Source organism: Protopterus annectens, chromosome 4.part0 (genome assembly GCF_019279795.1).
Source record: "Protopterus annectens isolate FY-2018-M chromosome 4.part0, PAN1.0, whole genome shotgun sequence".
Taxonomy (NCBI): Eukaryota; Metazoa; Chordata; order Ceratodontiformes; family Protopteridae; genus Protopterus; species Protopterus annectens.
The window spans coordinates 1,065,684,479-1,065,706,764 of NC_056733.1; the positions used below are offsets into that span (position 1 = coordinate 1,065,684,479).

Below are 22,286 nucleotides of genomic sequence, written 5' to 3' on the forward strand. Positions count from 1 at the left end.
GGAGCCATTAAGGTAAGAGTTTGAATTCTGCAACCCAGGAAAACCTGGTCCTGAGAAGGAGTCAGAACTTGACTTCTTTAGATTTAGAGTGAAGCCCACACTGTAACAAAAGGAGGGTTGTGAATTCTAAGTCCTGCAGAAGAGCCTGCTGAGAAAGAGCTTGAATGAGAAGGTCATCAAAGACAGACAAAATCTGAATGCTATGAAGTCGGCAAATGGTTATCCCAGGGCTAGATATTTGGTAGAAAACACTCTCGGGGCTATAGAAGACCAAATGTTAAAATTAGAGAACGTATACCTACAGAGGTAGCAGAGGTATACACCTTCTTACCATACCTATCCATGGCGCTGCTATCCTGGTCAGATGGCAAGAATTTTGAGGAACCATGCAGCTGGGCTAGTCAGTCAAGAGGGAACTGACAGAAGGGTCTGATGAGGAATTTTTGTATAGAAACTTCTGACAGGGCTGTGTACTACATGAACTACAATATGAACGAGTACCTCACCTAAGTGTCATGTTTAATCATAGCCTCACCTCAGGTTTCGTGCCCACTGAGTGGTGCAGAGCTACAGTTATCCCACTCCACAAGGGGGGAATCCACCTTGGATCCCGGAAACTACCATCCCATCAGTCTGATGAGCCTTATCTGCAAGGCCATGGAGCGTATTATCATGGAACTTATAAATAAAGACATTGGCAACCTTCAAACACTGGACCCCTCCCAGTTTGGGTTCGTGAAGGGCCGGTCTTGTCTCCTGAACCTGACTGACTTCTTCGAATCAGTCTCCAGAGCCATGGACAAAGGTAAGGTGGTCCACACAGTCTATCTAGACATTGCCAAGGCCTTTGACACCATCCCCCACTCTGGAATCATAGATATACTTACTAAGCTGGGCATTAATCCCTATGTCACCCAATGGGTTGCTAACTGGTTTACTGATAGAACCCACACTGCAAAAGTAGCCGACACCAAATCCAGCTCCAGACAAGTGACAAGTGGAGTACCCCAGGGTCAGTCCTGGGACCGCTCTTGTTTGGCATCTACTTCTCTGAAGTACAGACCAACACTAAGGGACTCTGGCTAACAACGTTCACAGATGACTGCAAACTGGGAACCATTATTGAATCCCCAAATGATGTGGATACGCTACAAAAGGGCCTTACAGAAACAGATGCTTGGTGCCAGAGCCATGGGCTCAAGCTCAATGCCACGAAATGTATAGTTATCCTCTTTGGGAAAAAACATGCACCCGTGAATTACCACATAGGTAGCAGGACACTAAACATCGAAAGTGTGATGAGAGACTTAGGGACACAGGTGGACAGTTGTCTCACCTTCGATAACCATATCGCCACAACAGTCAGGAAATCCTTCTATGTGGCACACCTCATCACCAAGGGCTTTTCATCCAGAAAAAAGGAGGTCATTGTCCCACTATACTCATCCCTCATTAGACCCATTATAGAATACAATGCCCAGTTTGGTATGTACCACAAGACATCTGCAACAATTGGAAAGGCCGCAGAAATACCTCACTAAAAGAATCACAGGCCTAAAGCAGATGCCCTACGCTGACCGCCTTAGAAATCTCCAGCTATACTCTGTCGCATATCATCTACTCAGAGGCAATCTCTGCTTAACATACAAGGCCAAGTCAAACCCAGAGCTGTTGGACATGCTACACTTAAAGAAATCCCAATCCCTCAGAGCCACACGCTCTAGGGATCTAAACCATGTCATCACAATAAACAAAACATGCTGAATGGATAGGTTCCTGACCCAGAGACTCCCCAGACTCTGGAACAGATTGCCCATACATGTCAAGCAGAGTGCCTCTTTGGCCCTCTTCAAAAGGAACCTTGACGATTGGATGGGAGAAAGGAAATTCACCCCAGGGATCACGTCAGTCGCCCTGCTAGACAGGGGTCCAGGGAAGTAAATAGTGTGGGAAGAAATAACCAGGGAATTGTTATGGCTAGGCTTGTACAGGCCCTAGGGCTGATAGCCTAGTACCAACCTATGAGCCTTAGGGAACTTAGAAAAATGTGTCCAGCACTTTAGGAGCAGGAGACTCAGGAAACAGAGGAAGATGTACCTATGTCTAATACAGCCTAAAAAACAGAAGGCACTGCAGAAGGCCTAGGGGAAGCCATCAGGTGGAGATCATATCCTTTTTTGTACCACAGACATCTCAGAGCTTTTCCCCACTTAAAATGTTCCATCATTTTAAGACTAGCATCTCAAAAAGAAAGTTCTTCCCCTTGTTAATCAGGGGAAACAGTACCCTCCTCATCAGAACTCAAAGCAAGAGGCAAATGCATCTGGGAAGAATAAGCTAGAGACTGCTCCCCAGAAAATAAATCTTCCTCAGATGTCTCCCTAGCTCTCTCTGAAGGAGTAGAAGGAATGCCTAGAGAAGAAGGGACTGACAACCCCTGAGGAGGTTTCAAAGCCATGACAGCTTTAAAAAGACATTAGGTAAAAATCTTGCTACTCCTTTTAGAGATCCTTAGCAATATGAGCAACAGATCACTTCTTTTTAAACAAGGACATCCACCCTGACAAAACTTAGAGATCCTGAACCCTGGGATGCTTTGTAGAATCCCCCAGACCCCTCAGAAATTACCAGATGTGTTTCTCCCTTCTCATCCTCAATGGACATCAGCTTAACAGTATGGTCAACAACTTGGTCATGACAGAGGGGGTAGGCATCTGAACTGGACATCTGCCGTCTCTTCATCTGGCAGATACTGGGCAGCAAAAGTCTCCATTTTTATTTTATTTTTATTTTATTTATTTTACATTTGTTAACCGGGTTAGTCCGACTGGATACAAGTCCATTTTCAGTGGAGGCCCGAGGAGAAAAGCTCCGCTATCTACTACATGGTAACAAAACAGTACATACAAAAATTCACAATGGTTATAAGTCAAGTATGGATATAAATCACAAATAAGAAAGGCAGTAGCAACAATTTCAGGAAGTTTACAAAAAAAGGGGATAGAGAGACAAGGAAATTATTTAAGTACAGATGTGGTAAGAGAAGGGAGAGAAGAATTAAGTTCTTTAAAAAAGTTAAGAAGAGTGTTACTAGAGAAGTAAAGTTATTTAGTCGAAAGGAAAAAGAAAATAAATTGAAGAAATATATTTGGGAGAAAGCATGAGGAATAAAGGAGGAAAATAGGTCATAGAGGAGCTAGATCAACTGGGATTGATGCAAGAGCAAAGCCAGTGTTTAGTAAGAAAGAGTTTGTTTAGTCTTAAATAGTGTAATGGAAGTCTGGGCTATAAGGTCTGAAGGAAGTTGGTTCCAGATTTTACCAACTGAGTTGGAAAATATGGAGTCACCTGCTGTATTCTTAGAAAGAGAAGTTTGAATCAGTATTTTATTAGAAGAGCGTAGGGCTTTTAAGTTGTTGTAGGGTTTTATAAGGGTGGAGAGCATGGGTATGTTTTCAGGGTGGTAAAGGGCTTTGTGGGCAATTGTAAGCTGATAGTACTGAATAAGGTGGGGTAATTCCAGCCATCCTAGATTAGAGAGGTTCAGACAGTGATGTGTTTTATATGGAGAGGCAGTGGCAAATCTCGCAATGTTGTTGTAGGCTGTTGTGAGCTTATTAATGTTATGCTTAGATAGATTAGAATAAATGGGGGAAGCATATAGTAAAGTGGAGATAAGATGTGTTCTTGCTATGGTAGTTCTTGCTTCAGGGGTTAGGGAAAGTTCTGATTCTATAGAGAGAACCTAGTTTTCTATTAGTTGCTTTTATGCTGGAGTTGATGTGAAAATCAAATTTTAGTAGGTTGTCAATAGTAATACCCAATAGTTTGGTTGTTTGGTCAGGAGAGATAAGGGTGCCATTGTTAGAAGTAATTGTGAAATTAATAGGGGGAGACAGGTGTGTGGGTAAGAAGAGGAGAAGTTTAGTTTTCTTAGGGTTTAAGAGAAGACAGTGATTGGAGAACCATTGCTCAATAGTGGTGAATGTCTTTTGGGTAAGGTAGTGAAGGTCAGCTTGGTTTGTGGCAAATGATGGTGGTGTCATCAGCATACTGAATACAAGTAGTTATGGGCGTGGCAAGATGCAAGTCATTAATAAAGATGGAAAATAAAAGAGGACCTAAGATGGAGCCTTGAGGGACCCCTAAGGTGGTGGGGAGAAGTTCAGAGAGATTGTTGTTCCATAAAACAGCTTGTTTATGGTTTTGAAGATAGGAAGTGAACCAAGTTAAGGCAAGATTATCGAGAGAGAGTGATTTTAAGCGATGTAGGAGGAGTTGGTGATTCACCATGTCAAAGGCTTTAGACAGGTCTACAAAGAATGCTGATGAAAGAAGATTGCTATTACGGTTAATATTAATGGAGTCAATAAAGGATAATAAGGCTGTGGTGGTGCTATGGTAAGGACGGAAGCCATGTTGGCAGTTAGCGAGGAGATTGTTATAAAGGAGGTGATTTAGTAACTGTTTGTGGATGCATTTCTCCATTATTTTTGCAATAGGAGATAGCAGTGCTATAGGGCGGTAGTTAGAGTATTCAAATGAATTGCCTCCTTTGAAGAGGGGGATGATGTGTGAGATTTTCCAGAGGGAAGGTATAGTACTTTCTGTTATGGTTCTGTTTATTAGTATAGAGATTGGGTAGGCAACCGCTTTGGCACCTAGCTGGAGATATTCAGCTGGGAGTTTGTCAGCTGAGGGGGTAGAAGCTTTAAGTTTTTGAAGTAAATTTAGAATATAGGAGGTAGGTATGGGTTTAAGTTGCATACGTGGAGGAGTGAAGCTTGGGCTACCTAATAAAGAGGGGTCAGGGGTTTGTTGGTTGGCCAGGTTAAGTATTGTAGACGTAAAGAAGTTATTAAAAGCATTAGCTGTTTGTAAGGGAGAGTCAGGGCAGGAGCCAAGTGGATTTGGAGTTTCAACTTTTCCGGGGGAAAGAAGTGTGTTCATAGATCTCCAAAATTTGTGTGGATGATGGTGGGAGGATTGCTGTAGCTGGGAGTAAAAGTTCTTTTTATCTTTTATGATAGCTAACTTTGTCATGTTCCTTTTTTGTTTGAAGCTAAGGTGATCAATGGGGTCTTTGGAGGTTCGCCACTGAGACCAGGCCTTATTCCTATTAAGGATAAGCTGTTATGTGTTGGTTGTAAGCCATTCTTTTTCAAAGTCAGCTCGATATCTAGGCAATAAGGTTCCAAAGCCATTCTTTAAGTTTTTTGTTTTCCAGGAAGACCAAGAGAGAGGAAAGGCAGCTAGCTGTGCAGGGTCTTAGGAACCAAAGTCAGGCAAATATGAACACTGTTTACAGTCATGCACCACACTTAAACAAAAAACACACTTATTGTGTCTATCCTTACAGGGAATCTGCCTTCCACTTCCACATTTCCATTTTCCGAACGACATGTATTAACAAGCTAAAAGAAAGGAAGAGTCCCCAATGGGGTACTTTATTTTTACTTATTTGCTGTTTGTTAACCGTGACAGTCCGACTGGGTCACATAACCCATTTTCAGCAGAGGCCCAGGGAAAAAACTCTGAATTTAGACATTTAGCTACATATAAACAGATAGATTACAATTTTTACAACAACAAAAATGCTTGTTGAGACTTCACATGATACATTGCAGACAAGATGAAGTTGAGAACAAAGGTGCATAGTTGCTTAGTGTTTTCCTTAACCACTAAAACATTACTATGTATTGACAGTAGATTAAACAATCAAGTTAACGTACTTAGCAGGACAGTAATCATGAGACTAGGCTTACACTAGACCATACAAGATCATACAGACCGCTTTATTTGGAGAAGGGGAGAAGTAGCATAACGATTTGTACAGGAGGTGGCAAAGACTGAGGAGAGTAAATGGGGGCGGATAGATGGGGACTAACCTGCAGAGACAAGACTTATTTAGGTAAGCTTTTAAAGAGTGGCATGCTTGGGATAAACCTGGTGCTTGGCAGGAGAGAATTCCATAGAGACTGACTACGAGCACAGAGACTGACCTGGTCGTTTACAACGTTTGGAGATTTCTAATATGTTTTTGTGTTTTGATTTGAGTGGTCTGTTTGGTATGTAGTGTTTATCAAGCTTATCTAAGGTAGGAAAGGCAATGGGTATGTAGATTAGGTTGTGTACAGTAGTCAGTTGGATATACTTTAGAATGGGTCCTGCATAAAGTACTCCAGTGGAATGAGATCTAATAGTGCCTTATAAGAGGCAATACAGCAAACTAGCCAATTTGCCAACGTTTCAGTAGTAACAGACAGACATTCTACTGCTTTTAATGAAAATAAAAAAGTACACCTGGCTTCCTGGAAACATGAGGCTGTGTATAGTATCGTTGTTTGTGCACTTCTAGAATATGTAGAGGGTGCTCTCCTGTATTTTAGTAGTCTGGACAAAAGAGAAGGACCTGAACGTGCTAGATGACAGGTACTGCTGGGATAACAGTGGCTATAAGTATGGAATTAGACTACAACATCCCTTTGATAAGGAAGACTGTATAAGATAACATATGTTAAAGCCTGTAATGCCAAGATCCTTTTCTATGACGTTACAACACAAGAAAGTGTTTTAAGTCAGAAAACATGTTAACTTTTCCAACAAGAAGTTCAAGTACCATGGAAAAGCTGTGTATCCTCTCAGACGTTTTAAATGGAAGAAACTTCAGAAAGGCTTAGATGGACTTGATGCAGTGTCAAAGCTGCCAAACAAGCAAGTACAGTTAAGATTTTACACAGCAGTAGGCATACTATTAGATCACTATTGCACTATTCCTCATTTATGGGACGTATCCTTACAAGAATATCATTCATCTGGGCAGTCTACAAAAGCTTAGGCACCTTCCTCATGAGCTGCATGTCCAAACCCATGACCTAGACACAATACTACATACTGGTACTTAAGGGGTGTACAAGCACAAAAATCCTCAGAGCTTAACTGCCCAGAAGAAAAAGACGAACTTGGACATTCAAAGCAAGTAGGTCACAGTCATAAGATAGAGGGTATGATAAACAAAGAGCTCCACCTTGGCCAAGTAGGAAAGAAGACAGAGGTAAGGAGGGAGGGTGTGTATACTGCTAAAGTGATCCATCTGAACAATTACTGTTATGATAAGATCTTACGCTACTGTACTACAGTCTTCATTAGATCACTGTTGCAGTATTCCTCACTTATGGGAGGATTCCCAAAGCTTTTTGGAGGAAGTTCATAGGTTCATACTAGGCTATCTGCCCTAGGGAATTTATAAGCCTAGCCAGAGTGTGTTTGGCTTTCACCACCCATTTTAAATTAATTTTGCTATGCCCTTTTTCGAGGTTAGTATACTGTGCCTCTGTCTAACAGTGACACAGAAGTGATACCCAGGGTAAACCTACGATCTAGAGCAAGCTTTGAAGAATGAATTTGGCAAAACCTGCTCAAACTCTAGAAAAAACATGCTTCATTCAAGTTTTGTGAAATTATGAACAGAGGACCAGGTGGATAACTCTAGAAAGGACTTTGTCTAAGCCTTTCAAGAAGACTCCAGAAGAAAACCTAGCTCTGTTAAAATGGTGCATAGTCCCTGAAGGGAATTGTCAGAAGGAGCAATAGAAATGGAAAGTCTCCTGCAAATCATCTGTTTAGTGACTGGTAGACCCAACTTCTTTCCTTCATAAGAGATAAAAAGTTGGTCAGACCTTGTTTTTTCTAGATAGAACCTCAGCTGTCTGTGGACATCTAGGAAGTGAAGAATTATTTCTCCTTTACTTTAAGAATTGGGAAAAGGCAGGAAGTTGGATGGATTGATTCAGACACTACTCTTAACAACATCTGGCATAGAAGGAAGGATTACTTCTAATGCTACCCCAGTCTTTGTGGACAACGAAGAAAATAGTTCAGCACATAAGGGCCAGTCTAGTTAATAGTTCAGGTCGCAAGGAGGATGGATTGGTTTCCCACTGGGCCTGATGTGAAGGATGCCTTTAAGAAACTGTCAGACATCACAGATTAAAGAAAAAGGGAGAATCAACAGACAGGCAGTTGATATGGTGGACAAATGCACTTCAACACGAATGCTAGGTCCAAGTCGAGCAGCTCAGACAAATATCGGAGGATCAATGGGATCCTCACTCAAGATGGGTCCCTAAACTCTATTTTGGCACCATACAGAAAATCTCTATTTAGAAACATAAGATTTTCCAATAGCAGTTTTTTTTGCCTCTTGATATCTGTAACACTTCTTCAGACTAAAGGTGCCTGAAAGGAATTGGAAACTTATCTTCCAAACTGTGAGGTGCAAGGTTTTGAGGTTTGGGTAAAAGAGAGCCCTTATCTTGTGTGAGCAAGTCCATCCTGAGGAGTAACTTGTGGTGATTGCCCTTGGCTAGCTGGAGAATGGAGAACTAATGCTCTCTGAGCTGAAAAGGAATCAACAGCATCTTTGTTTTGGCTTTCTGAATCTTTGTAAGGACCTTCAGAATGAAGGGAAAGGGAAGGAAATCATAAAACAATTTCTCCTTCCATGGAAATGAAGACCTATTCTCCAGGCTTCTCCGCAAGTGTCACTGGTGCAGAAAAGCCTGGGTTGTTTCTTTATAGTGGTGGAAAAGGGTCTAAGGAGTTCACCACTAGTGGACAATCTGAAGGAAGACCTTGAGATTCAACATCCATTTGTGATGGTCTGCAACAGCCCCACTCAAATAGTCTGCTAATGTGTTTAGTTCTTAGGGAATGTATACAGCCTGAAGGAAAATGTTGCAGTGAATTTCCAGCACCCAGGATAACATATGACTTTACTCCCCCCTTTGAAATACCACATGACAGTAGTATGGTCCGTCACTACTAGAACTGGTCTTAGGTTCCAGAGATGAAGAATTCGAAAGCCATAAATTAGAGCCTTCATCTCCTCGATGTGTACACTTGTCCTGGTTAAACCAAACTCCAGAGACTTTGAAACCTTCTAAAGAAGTCTTCAGGCAAAAATCTGAGATATCTGCTGCAACTATCTGCTGAAGAGTTGGAATGAGAATTGGGACCCCAGGATTGATTATTACATGGTTGATCCCACCACAAAATAAATAAATAAATAAACTCTTCACAAAATGCAAGAGGGACTGGAAAGGACAGAGGATAAAGCTGATATGAGGTACCACCACATTTTCCTCATGTGATGTCAGTCATGTGGGCTAGTCTAGGGGAGAAAACCCATGATGATGGGGATGTCTAGAAGACATGCCAGAAACACTACAGAATGGAGAAGAATCCAGGATGGGCTGCTTGAGGTTCACAGTAAACCCCATGTAGAAAAGGCTGGTTGCAAACTGTAAGGCCTTTAATGTTTGCTCTAGTCAGTTAGCCAGTCTGCTTTGGAACAAGACTCATTTGATTAGGGTAGATATGAATGCATTGGAAGATACAATCTATGACAAAGATTAAACATTAATAAATCAAATGGGAAAGAAGCAAGTTGAAACTGATACACCAGTCAACAGAATCTTTAAAAAAATCATCCTTTTTTCCATGAATAGCTCCATAGTGACTAGAAATACCTGAGGGAACAGGGATGTGAAAAAAAACTTAGAAAGGTTAACATCTAGAACTCTGGAACTTTTATACAGGCATTTAGTTGGGTCCAAAATCGGTCTTCACATTCCCACTTTTCTGAGAACCATACATGGAGTAGAATGCCTTCTTTGTCTTGACTGAGGAGGGGGTTGGAAGTAGAAGACAGAAGTTAATAATTTTGTCAGAAAAAGATTGTGGGGTTCTTTATGGTCAAATTTTAGTTTTATCATTTCTTTTTAAGAAACAGGATCAAATGGTGGAAATTGAAAAAGGGTAATTGTGAGGTGGAGTTCAGGGATGAGTTAAGACAGGCACTGGGTGGCAGTGAAGATTTACCAAACAGCTGGGTAACTACAGCAGAGCTAAGTAAGGGAGACAGCTAGAAAGGTGCTTGGTATCACATCGGGACACAGGAAGGATGGCAAGGAGACATGGTGGTGGAATGAGGAAGTACAGAAGAGTACACAGGCAAAGAGGTTGGCAAAGAAGAAATGGGATTGTCAGAGAGATGAAGAAAGTAGACAGGAGTATAAGGAGATGAGGTGCATGGCAAAGAGAGAGGTGGCGAAGGTGAAGGATAAGGCATATGAAGAGTTGTATGAAAAGTTAGACACAAGGAGGGAGAAAAGGACCTATACCAATTGGCTAGAGCTAGGAAAGATGTGCAGCAGGTAAAGATGATAAAGGATAATGAGAGAAACATACTCAAGCAAGGAGAGTGTGTTGAGGAGATGGAAAGAGTACTTTGAGGGGTTGATGAATGAAGAGAATGAGAGGGAGAGAAGGTTGGATGATGTAGGGATAGTGAATCATGAAGTACAATGGATTAACTAGGAGGAAGTAAGGATAGCTATGAAGAATGGAAAGGCTGTTGGCCCAGATGACATACCTGTGGAAGCATGGAGGTGTTTGGTTAAAAACTCAACTGCCATTTCACCTAGACTGTTTAATGAAATCTTAGAAAGTGAGAGGATGCCTGAGGAATGGAGAAAAAGTGTTTTGGTACCGATTTTTAAGAATAAGGGTGATGTACAGAGCTGTAGTAACTACAGAGGGATTAAATTGATCAGTCACAGCATGAAGTTATGGGAAAGAGTAGTGGAAGCTAGGTTAAGAAGGGAGGTGATGATTAGTGATCAGCAGTATGGTTTCATGCCAGGAAAGAGCACTACAGATTCAATGTTTGCTTTGAGAGTGTTGATGGAGAAGTACAGAGAATGTCAGGAGGAGTTGCATTGTGTTTTTGTGGATTTAGAGAAAGCATATGACAGGGTGCCTAGAGAGGAGTTGTGGTATTGTATGAGGAAGTCAGGAGTGTCAGAGAAGTATGTAAGAGTGGTACAGGACATGTACGAGGGTAGTGTGACAGCGGTGAGGTCTGTGGTGGGAGTGACTGATGCGTTTAAGGTGGAGGTGGGGTTACATCAAGGATCAGCTCTGAGCCCTTTCTTATTTGCAATGGTGATGGACAGGTTGACAGACGAGATTAGACAGGAGTCACCATGGACTATGATGTTTGCAGATGACATTGCGATCTGTAGTGAGAGTAGGGAACAGGTGGAGGAGACCCTGGAGAGGTGGAAATATGCTCTAGAGAGAAGAGGAATGAAGATCAGCAGGACTAAGACAGAATATATGTGTGTGAATGAGAGGGAGGATAGAAGAATGGTGAGGATGCAAGGAATAGAGGTGGTGAAGGTGGATGAGTTTAAATACTTGGGGTCAATAGTTCAGTGTAACTGTGAGTGTGGAAGAGAGGTGAAGAAGAGAGTACAGGCAGGATGGGGTGGGTGGAGAAGAGTGTCAGGAGTGATTTGTGACAGACAAGTACCTGCAAGAGTGAAAGGGAAGGTCTACAAGAGGGTAGTGAGACCAGCTATGTTATATGGGTTGGAGACAGTGGCATTGACAAAAAGGCAGGAGTTTGAGCTGGATGTGGCAGAGTTAAAGATGTTAGGATTTGCACTGGGTGTGACTTGGGTGGACAGGATTAGGAATAAGTATATTAGAGGGTCAGCCCAGGTTGGAAGGTTTGGAGACAAAGCCAGAGAGGCAAGATTACATTGGTTTGGACATGTGCTGTGGAGGGATGCTGAGTATATTGGAAAAAGATGCTAAGGATGAAGCTACCGGGTAACAGGAAAAGAGGAAGGCCTAAGATAAGGTTTATGGATGTGGTGAGAGAGGACATGCAGGTGGTTGGTGTGACAGAGCAAGATGCAGAGGACAGGAAGAAATGGAAACAGGTGATCCGCTGTGGCGACCCCTAATGGGAACAGCCGAAAGAAGATGATGATGACTTTGTTATGAAGATTTTTGAGGCATACAAAAATGCTCCAGAATTGGAAGAGCTACGGAATCTGATTGGAGTCTTCAAACTTGTGTTCAGGAATAAAGAAATGGAAAAATGCAGCCCAGGGCCTTTAAGTATTGTCTTGATATATCAGCTTATTGTTGACAGAAATCGACCATTCATTTGTACAGTCACAGATCACTCCATTAATCCAATACAGAAGTCAAAAAGCAGCCAGAGCCTATCTTGGCATTCAGTGGCCATAAGACACAGAAACTTATCCTAATGGAGGAGCCATCTCAACTCAAGACACACGCATTCACACTCACATTCAGAGGAGCACAGGAGGGACTCTACAGCACCCTGCAAAAGTCCACATGGACTTATGTAAAATGGCTAGCGCTGTGAAGTAGCAGTAACAAGTACAGCACTGCTGCACAGACCATCACATTCAGAATTTATAATGGTTGCTCTTTACACAAAAAGACTGGTGTCAACAGTCTATAAAAGCTTCTAAAAATGCCAGTCAAGTTGCGCTGTAAGGAATGATTTCTTGTCATTTACTGTGATCTACAAAGACTGCACTACACATTCTTAGGACTGTTGTGACCAAGTTCCTGGGATTTGTCTACTAACAAGTAGTAATCTTGGAAAAGAAAGGTGGCTGATGGTAGTTTCCTAATATGGGTAAACAGTAGCTAAACATTGTGAGTGACTGTGAATGACATGACTGGCACAGAAGTCAACTGGAAATAGTTAATCTGAAATAGGAGGGTATGTCTGAGATGACCTTACTGGGAATGTGTAGGTATGCATTTTTCATGTCCAGCACTGCAATACAAGATCCCTTTTCTATGAATGACAGAACTACTTTTAGTGATACCATCATGAATTTGTCTGCACAGGTAAATCAATTATTGGGCTTGGAGCAGTTTCCTTTTCTGGTACGAGAAACAGTCTGGAATATTTGTTCATGCTTGTTTACCAGAGTAAAGTACTGATCTCCACAGACCTTTAGCAAACTCAGCCTGGGAGTGGTGTCTGGTTAGGTGACTTACTCACAGGTCAAACGGGCAATGGAGAATGAGGGAATCAAACTCTCAACCACTGGACCACAGGAAACGGCTCATCAACAGCTCCTTAATCCTCTGCACCAACTGCCAGAGACAGTAGAAAGTACAGTTGTGTACACTTACCATAAATGTAGATGTTAGAGTGTATTCACTGTTGCAGTCATCACATTTGGGTTATCTGCTTGCAGTATCCCTCAGTCCGGCCTGATTATCAAAGTCTTGGGTCCTGTGTCGGTTGCTGTCTCATCTTCCATGACGTCAGGTAGTCAGGGGTATAAAGCATGCAGCCGACGCCATTACATCAGTTTTTCTTGCCCCAGATGTCAGGTGCCCCCCTAATGGGAAGCAATTAAATATATATATTACACACACACACACACACACACACACACACACACACACACACACACACACACACACACACACACACACACAAGGTTACACCTCCAACAAAATAGCAAATACACCAAAAAGCTTTAAGCACAGTAAAAAGGGATATAGGTCTAGCCAAAAGAAGTCAGGGGGCTGGAGGGAGGGTAACCAGGACTGCAACAGTAACTACAGTTGAACATCTACATTTATGGCAAGTGTACACAACTGTACTATGTTCTTTGTGTTTTCACTGTTGCAGTCATCACATTTGGGTAGATTCCCAAAGCTAAGGATGGGAGGAGGAAATTAGATAGCATTAGGACCAGCTATAAGGCCCTGCAAGACTGCAGTGGTAAAGCCAGCTCTGGATTTAGACAAAATTGGCAAATGGTAATGCTTGGTGAAAGTATGTACAGAACTCCTGATAGCAGCTTCTAGGATGTCCCTGGTAGGGACACCTCTAAGAAAAGGCTGTAGAGGTAAATGCAGCCCTGGTTGAATGTGATCTTGTCCCCTGTGGGACGAGTTTTCCATGGTGCTTACAGCAGAAATGAATGCAATGGCCTATCCATTTAGAAATTGTTTGCTTTGAAATAGCCTTCCCCTCTGCCCCTGAAGCAAATGCCACCAGCAGCTGTTCAGATTTCCCCGAGAGGTTTAGCCCTGTCCAAGCAAAGTCTAAGTTGTCTGTGCACATCTAAGGAATGCAGTATACGTTCCCCTTTGTTCTGCAGATTAGAAAAGAAGGTTGGCAAATGAATGGACTGATTAAGAGCCACACTGAATACTACCTTGGGCATGAAGGAGGGATTGGTCCTGAGGGACACCCTGTCCGCATGAAAGATGATGAAAGGCTCCACTGCCATAAGGGCCTGTAATTCAGACACCCTTCTTGCTGAAGTGATGGCTAAAAGGAAGGCTGTTTTCCAAGAAAGAAATTTCAACTCTGCACTTGCAGCTGGCTCAAAAGGAGGTACAGTGAATTTTTCCAATACAAAGTTAAGGTCCCAGGCTGGAGCTGGGGCTCACCTGGGTGGTCTTAAATTGTTGGCCCCTCTGTGGAACTGCTTGAGCAGTGGATGAGAGAAGAGGGGTGGTTCTGTGTTGTAATGAGCTAAAATGGCGGAGGCATGAATTTTGATGGAGGAAAAGGAAAGGCCCTTGTGAAGCATCTCAGTTAAGTATTTAAGAATCTGAGGTAAATTGGGCGCTGCTGTGCCAATCCCCTGAGTTTGGTTCCAGGAACAGAATCTTTTCCATTTTTCAGCATATGATTTTCTAGTATTAGGCCTCCTTGCCTCCAGAATGACATCCAACACTTGTTTACTGAGGGATGGTAATGGAGAGATCAGGTAATTAGCCAGGCTGCCAGCTTCAGGGTTTGAAGCTGAGGGTGCAGAATCTGGGCCTCCTGCTGGGACAGCAGGGTAGGGGTCTGAGGCAGGTGCCATGGTGCCAGCAATGATGCACTGCGCAAGAGGGGGTACCAGTGTTGGCATGGCCAGTCTAGTGCAATCAGTATCGTCCTTGGTTTGTCCTGTTTGATCTTTAGTAGTACCTTGGAGAGGAGAGGCAGAGGAGGAAAGGCATAAACTGATAGATTTTTCCAGGTGAAGAACAGGGCATCCATTTCCCAAGCTTGTTTGTGGGGAGTCCTTGTGCAGAATTTGTCCAATTGATGGTTCTGGGGGGGAGGTAAACAGGTCTATCTCTGGTCTCCCCCATTTGTTTATCAACATGTTGAATGTCTTTGGTTCCAGTTTCCACTCGTGTGGGTCCATGAGATTTCTGCTTAGTTCATCTGCCAGTGTAGTTATCTTTCCTGGCAGGAATTGAGCCTGTAGGTGCACTTGGTAGCTCAAGAATGTGTTCCACAGCGCCATGGCTAGTCTGCAGAGAGGGTATGAGTGGGTTCCCCCCTGCCTGTTTATGTACCACATAACAGTGGTGTTGTCCGTCTTTATCATTAATTGTCCTGGAAGAATGTGGTCCTTGAAGGCTTTCAGAGCATTCTGTACAGCTAACATTTCTTTTTGATTGATATGCAGATGCATTTGACTTGGGTTCCATTTGCCCTGAATGCACTTCCCTGCCAAGTGAGCCCCCCATGCACAGTCTGATGCGTCTTGTTGTTAGGGTTTGGGCGGCAGGGGTAGAGTGAATGTCAGTCCCTTGTTTTGGTGGTGGGCCTCTGCCCACCAAAGGAACTCTAACTGTAGAGAAGGTATGATAGGAATCATTGCTTCTAGATCCTGAGAATGTTGACACCATAGGCTTTTTAGATACCATTGTAGTTTCCTCATATGCAGTCTTGCATATGGAATTAGGAGAATGCAGGAAGCCATGAACCCCAAGACTTGCAGTATTTGTCTTGCAAATAGCAGGGTCTTTGTGGCCATTAGTTTGAAGTAAGCTGTCAAATGAACTTTCTGGCGTGAGGAAAGCCATCTGGGAAGTTGTGTTCAAGCTTGCTCCCAGGAATACAATTTGTTGGCAGGTTACAAGATGTGATTAATTTTCGTTTATGGTGTACCCCAGAGAAGTTAGCACCTTTTGTACAAATGCCAGATGATTCGATAGTATGTCCTGGCTTTCTGCCTGAATTAGGCAATAGTCCAGGTATGGGTACATTTGAATATTTATTTGCCTGCAAAATGCAATGACTGGAGCTAGGCACTTTGTGAATACCCTAGGCACAATAGATAAGCCAAAGGGCAGTGCAGAGAACTGACAGTGCATAAAGCCTGCTTTGAAGCGTAGGGATCTTCTGCAAGATTCCCTGATTGGGATGTGCAGGTAGGCTTCCTTTAAATCCAGTGTTGCCAACCAGGCATCCTTGCCTAGCACAGGAAGCAACTGGTGAAGAGTTAGCATCAATTTTGGGATCACCAAAAAAGTGTTTAGGATAGAGAGATCCAGAATAGCCAGGAGTTGCCTTTTCTCGGCGCCAGGAAAAGTCTCAAGTAGAAACCTTGTCCCCTTTCCTCTTCTGGGACAGTTTGAATAGCCCTTATACTTAAGAGACAAAGAGAGATTGCTTTTAAGCCTCTGCCCACTGCTTTGGGGGTAGATCTGGCCAACCGTTTGGGGTTGGTAAAGTGTGGAAGTGGACTCTATATCCTTGGGAAACTATTTAAAACCCATTTGTCTTGGTTAATGAGTTCCCAGTTTTTTGCCTGCAGAGCAATCTTTCCCCCTAAAGGAGCAGTCAGTTGAGAAGGGCTTGGAAGTTTTTAAGTTAAGTCATTGAAACAGTTTACCATGGGGGGGATCATACTACTCCCTGCTTTGGAAGTGGGAGCCCCCCACTGCTTAGTCCTGTGCGTACTTTGGGACTAAAGCCTGGGTGTTCTGCTGGTTCTGGGTTTGGACTGAGAAGGCCTGGAAGAGGCAGGAAAGGACCAATTCTTAGAGGGCTAATGCCTGCTAATTCTAGGAGGCTGTACTTGCAGGAAATCTTAAAAAGATGGAGGAAAAAGCTAAATCTATGCAAACTGTTAAAGTACTTTTTCTGCTTTGTTGCCACAAACAGGCGGTCCTGGTTTAAGGGAGCATCCAGCAATTTAGCTTTAACATGATCTGGCAAAGATTGCTCCTTAAGCCAAGCATGCCTTCTACATACAGACCCAGTGACAGCAGCCCTGCAGGATGCCTCTAGTGAATCAAAACCACATTGCAAAGTATGTTTTCTAACTTGTTCAGCAGAATGCATTGAATCCTGTAAATCCTTATTTTCAGCACAGTCAGGAATCAACATCATTTTCTGTTTAAGCAATCCAATAATATGCTGCTTATACTTTAACATTTGAAACTGGCAGTTTAAGGCCCTAATGGCCAAGATTGCAGAAGTGTATATCTTCTTACCCCATCTATCCAGCGCCCTCTATTGGGGGGGGGGGGTAGGATTTTTGGCAGTAGTAGCCTTAATGCCCTTGGGTCCCTGTGAAATGGTCTCAGGATCCGTAGTAGGATTTTTAAAGAGGAACTTGTGAGAGTCAGGAACCCTGTAATATCTATCTGGTTTTCTGGGAGCAAGAGGTAAGGAATCAGGGGCCAAGCTAGATTCCAAAAAGGCATCATCAACAATGTCCAGTACAGGGGGGATAGCTAAAGGCCTGTTTTGAGGCAGGAGTAAGAAATCCCTAAGCCTCTTTTTAGAATCAGAGTAATCCTGGATTTCCCAACGAAAATGCTCCCTAAGAGTATGCAAGGTTTCACCAAAAGGAAATCGTCTGGAGGGGAAGCAGAGAGGAATAGTCTTCTGCATCAGAATCCTCATAGGTAGACCAGGCTAAATCCTGGTCATTGGAGGAAACAGAAATTTCAGAATCCTGATCAAAAGAATCATAAGCAAATTCAGTCCTAGGTCTCTTAGAGGTGGAAAGTTGGTTTCCCCTGATTAAGTAATAAGGTCTTCAGCCATTCTTATCATTTGTTTTTTTGGCATAGAGGCCTGACCATGCGGTCTGGATGTCGGTTTTCTAAGCATGGATCAAGTTTTAGGCCTTGAAGAAGAAGATGGCATCGGTTTAATATGCAAGACAGTAGGCATGAATACAGCCTCAGAAGCCGGTGCCTGCACAGCGGCTCCAGACCCATCCAAGCTTCAGACATCCGCAGGTTCCACAGTTGAAGCATCTCGCGGCATACCGGACTCCGAATGGGTCTCAGTAGAGGCCTGCGAATCTGAAGTAGCAGGTATCAGGGGCTGCGAAAGCATCTCACTGAGTACCGGCGAACTGGCAACTAGCTTAGGAGAAGCGTCATCGGCAGCTTTGGACCTAGGCGGTCTGTCTCTGTCTTTATCTTTGTGTTTTTTCAGAATGTCGGTAGTCAGGTGGCTTACCGAAGCCATATCTGGGTAATTAAACAGAGTACCAAAGTATTTAGAAGCGTAAATATACCGATGATGAATAGCTCGTTGTTTAAATAAGGCATAAAACTGACAGTGAGGTACATCGTGGTCAGGGCCTAGGCAAGGAATACAATACGAATGAAAATCTTTATTAGGTATTTGCTTTCCACAAGAAATACAATTATTGACTTTTTACTGACATCGGTTTAGAGCAAGAAAAAGTTTCCCCAATGGGGTACTTAGCTTTAGTTGAAGACTTCAGTTCTAAAACTCGAAAACAAAAATTTGAGGAGTCAGTCGACAGACACTTGCGAACTGATTCTGCTTCGGGCACCGCATGGCAAGAAAGACTGATGTAATGGTGCCGGCTGCATGCTTTATACCCCTGACATCATGGAAGATGGGTCCTGCGACGGTTGCTATCTCAAGACTTTGATAATCAGGCCGACTGAGGGCTACTACAAGCAGATAACCCAAATGTGATGAATGCAACAGTGAAACACAAAGAAAATCTGAACAGAAATGCTGTCCTCCCAGTGACTGGGCACACCTGGTACTGCCTTCCTTAAAAGCAAATGATCTAGTAACAGCTAAATCCAGTGTTATCTGACCTGACTGAGGTGTGAAGGATGTAATGCTGCTACACTTGGTAGAAATTCTGTTTTAATATCTTTGAGTTACTAGAGGCAATGTTCATTTGTCTGTAGTCACTGAATGTCATGCAGACAGGGGAAACTGGAAAGTGTCTACCAGGGGTACTGGCACAATAGGGATGAGAATATTGCTGCAAAGCACAAGCCAGGTATTGCAGATTGTGGTGAGGGGTGCTGCACAGTCACAACGTTAATTACTGAAATAGCTACAAGTTAGTGATTATAAACGGCATGTGTACTGACAAATATGGTCATAAAATACCAAGATATGCAGTCTAAAACAGAGTAATACCAAATAAAGACACACCCTTAGTTCTAACAGTACTAGAAGCAACACAGCTAGTAAAGAATTTAAGCATGCATAAATATGCTAGCAACACATGCAACTCCAAATGAAATGACGAAAAATGCTATTCTGGGTACATTGTGGGTGCCAGCAAGAGCACTCTTGGCAAACAGACTGAAGCAACACTAATTTTATGAGCTTTAAATCATACCCTAACTATATTAGAAACTCAAACCACTTGGAGAAATTAAAAAACATATGCAGATGGAGAGCATCTGGCCTTTGTACTGTCTATGACCATGAGATTGCTGGACAAGTACACTCTTCCAATAATAAAGTTTCTTTGAAATTAGGAAGTGAGGGTAGGGGAAATCTCAGGAAAGACGCTGTTTTTTTTTTTTTTTTGTCAAGGCAAGTAATAATGTCTCTAGCTGACACAGCACACCTCGAGTGACTGGTACATCTGTAAACTGATTTTATCCTCAGAATAAGCTTCAGTCCTCACACAGATATGTCTTCCCATAGCTTTTCCTGCCATAGCCAAACTGGAGGAGGTGTCCACTGCATTACAGGTGCATTCTATGGCATGAACATAAACGGTATCTGCCTCAGTACTGAACCTAACTATTTATGACCCTAAGTCTCCACAGACTCCTGCATTTCGCTGAGCATGAAATCCCAAGAAACAATACTTGAGCCATAAAATTTACTCCCAAGCTAATGTAGGTATATAATTTGTCAAATGCTATCAAAGGGTAAAATGTTACCAGGGGCATTCTCTTTTCAACAGTGTTTTGTGAAGGAGAGAACAATGGAAGGGCCCAACTTACAGTTGTTAGTTCTTCTGGGTCCTAGTGGACTGGATGTTTGGGAGCTAATTAAACCTTCATAACATCCTGAGACATCAGTAAGGGGAAAAGGAATATTCTACTTTGACTCTGGAATGTGTACCATTTCTATGTATCTAATTCAAGAAGGCCCCTCATAAACAGCCAAAGTTATCTTCCTATATAGCTATGACCTTTCTGGAAAGCCAGAGATTACAAGGCTACATCATCAAGGTCAGTGTGGGCAAACTGGGGATTCCATATGACCAAAAGTCCTCTGCTTCTTTGTAGGAGGAGGAGAAACGGGCGCAGTTTTTACTTTTTCTTTCACTCATACAGTCATTCACCAGTATCAGCTAAGGGTCATGTTTCTTAAAGGGGGAGGGGGTCCAACCAACTTGGGTCTCTTCTGTTGCACAGTAGCTTCATGTACAATTTAATAATCACAGGCAAATATTTTTCAACTATAAATTAAATTAAGAAAATAAATCCTAGAAGTGCTCACAGATGCTCTGTACGAGAGAATACTTCAGCACATTATTTCAGGATTATCCATTATCATATATTCCAACTTTCCCTTATCCTATACTTTTTATACTTACAATATGATTCTGCATGACTATAATTAAGGAACAGACTTTTTTTTTTGGGAACAAGATGCTGTTCCTTGGGTAGTTATGTAACTAAATGGCTTAGGAATCCTGGATTTGAGATCTCAAAGTAGGTATACCCTACTATGCAAAGTGGCAGAAGACTTGCATTATGTTTTAGATCCCCCCTCCCCCCACATTCAACAAGATCAGTGACTTTTTATGCTTGTAACTTTTTCATATACTAAATAGACTAAGAAGGTCTCAGGCAGAAAGTGCCTTTAACTGTCATATCAGTAACAGTGTTACATAAACAGTAACCTATTAAACAGATATCACAAGATTAACTTGTGCTCAGATTCCTAATAGAACAAGCACTTACTATGTTAATCTTTAGGTGTCATTTGTTTACGACAAGCACAGCTGTTGACCAATTTAAGGAAAGAAAATATGCCCTTAACTGATTCGATGTTTAAAGGAGTTTTTCTGCATGTTCAGCGCCTTCATGAACAAAACAGCAAAAGCAGGTGTGCATTAGCCATGACACAGCAACATTTTCTCTGACTACAGCCAATCCCACAGTTTTATACCAAACAAGAGGAGGAAAGGAGACAGGAGTCTTATGAAATTTGCATTATGTATCTTTCTCAGGTGTGACATTACGGCTGGTCCTTGAAAGCACAAACAGCTTAGAAAATCTGTCTGGGACAGGAAAAATAAGGAATGCAAACCAAAATGTTAGGATTTACTGTTACAGTGACCCTCCCTGAAGAGGATTCAAACCATCACAGATGGAGAGCCTCAGAGGAGAACATTTTCCTACTTTTTATAACTGTATATTTCCACCATTTCCTAGAGTCAGCTGACAAAACTGATTATAGCTGCACAAGAAATCACACACACAGGTATAATTTTCACCATGTTTCCTAAACTAATCTCAGAAAAATATGTAAGAAAAACTTCTAACCTCTGTGATGAAACAGCGGTACACAGCATGCACTATTCTACACAGCTTTACAAGAAATTATAATTTAAAATTACAAGATATCTATTAAAATACATTTTAAAGAGTAATTACCTGCGTCAGTTAGAAACTGTGGTTATTAACCTTTACAAATGTATCAATATTTACATACCTAAACAGCAGTACAACTTAAGGTCATAAATGGAATCTATGAGTTACTTCTTATGGGACCGACCTTACTACAAATTATCTGAAGCGACATCGAATTTACTCCTAGTGGACGTATGCCTGGATATATTCTTGGTAGGCCTCAGGGGTGATGGCCACTTTGAGCAAATCTACCTTATTAAGTTTTAGATGGACTCATTAGACCGGGATGAATCCACAATAACAAAGAAAAAACATCGCAGAGAGCATACATAAGCTTTTTATACCTCTGGAAGGTATATCCATTCCTTGTATTTCCTTTATGAAAATATTGAATTTGTAGACAGCATGGTATTAAACTAAATCCAAATATTGTTTTTTCCTCTCTCTTCATTAGGTGATGGGTTGTTCCCTTCTGCCTTTACCTTCACAGGCAAGTTCCCCCCCAATACTTTCACCTTTTACTTTAATTTTACTTATTTTATACAATATTAGAGGTTACTTTTTTCATGATTTTATTTTATTAGTCTCAGCAGCTCAACAGGTAGCAGAAGGCTGTGGGTTCCATTCCCACACCAATTAGTTGGATTTTCCAGTACTAATACTGATACAGAAGTGCAGTATAAGGAGGGGGTTTGGATGCTGCACTCCTGAGTGTGCTCTCTTTCCAATGAGATATT

At 42.2% G+C, this 22,286-nt stretch overlaps 1 protein-coding gene across 2 annotated transcripts in view; it reads right to left on the bottom strand.

The window, feature by feature from the left end:
* The window catches only part of DNAJC18 (DnaJ heat shock protein family (Hsp40) member C18), a gene marked incomplete at its 3' end in the record, with an annotated part of 495,263 nt that overhangs the window by 242,745 nt on the left and 230,232 nt on the right, over positions 1-22,286 (bottom strand).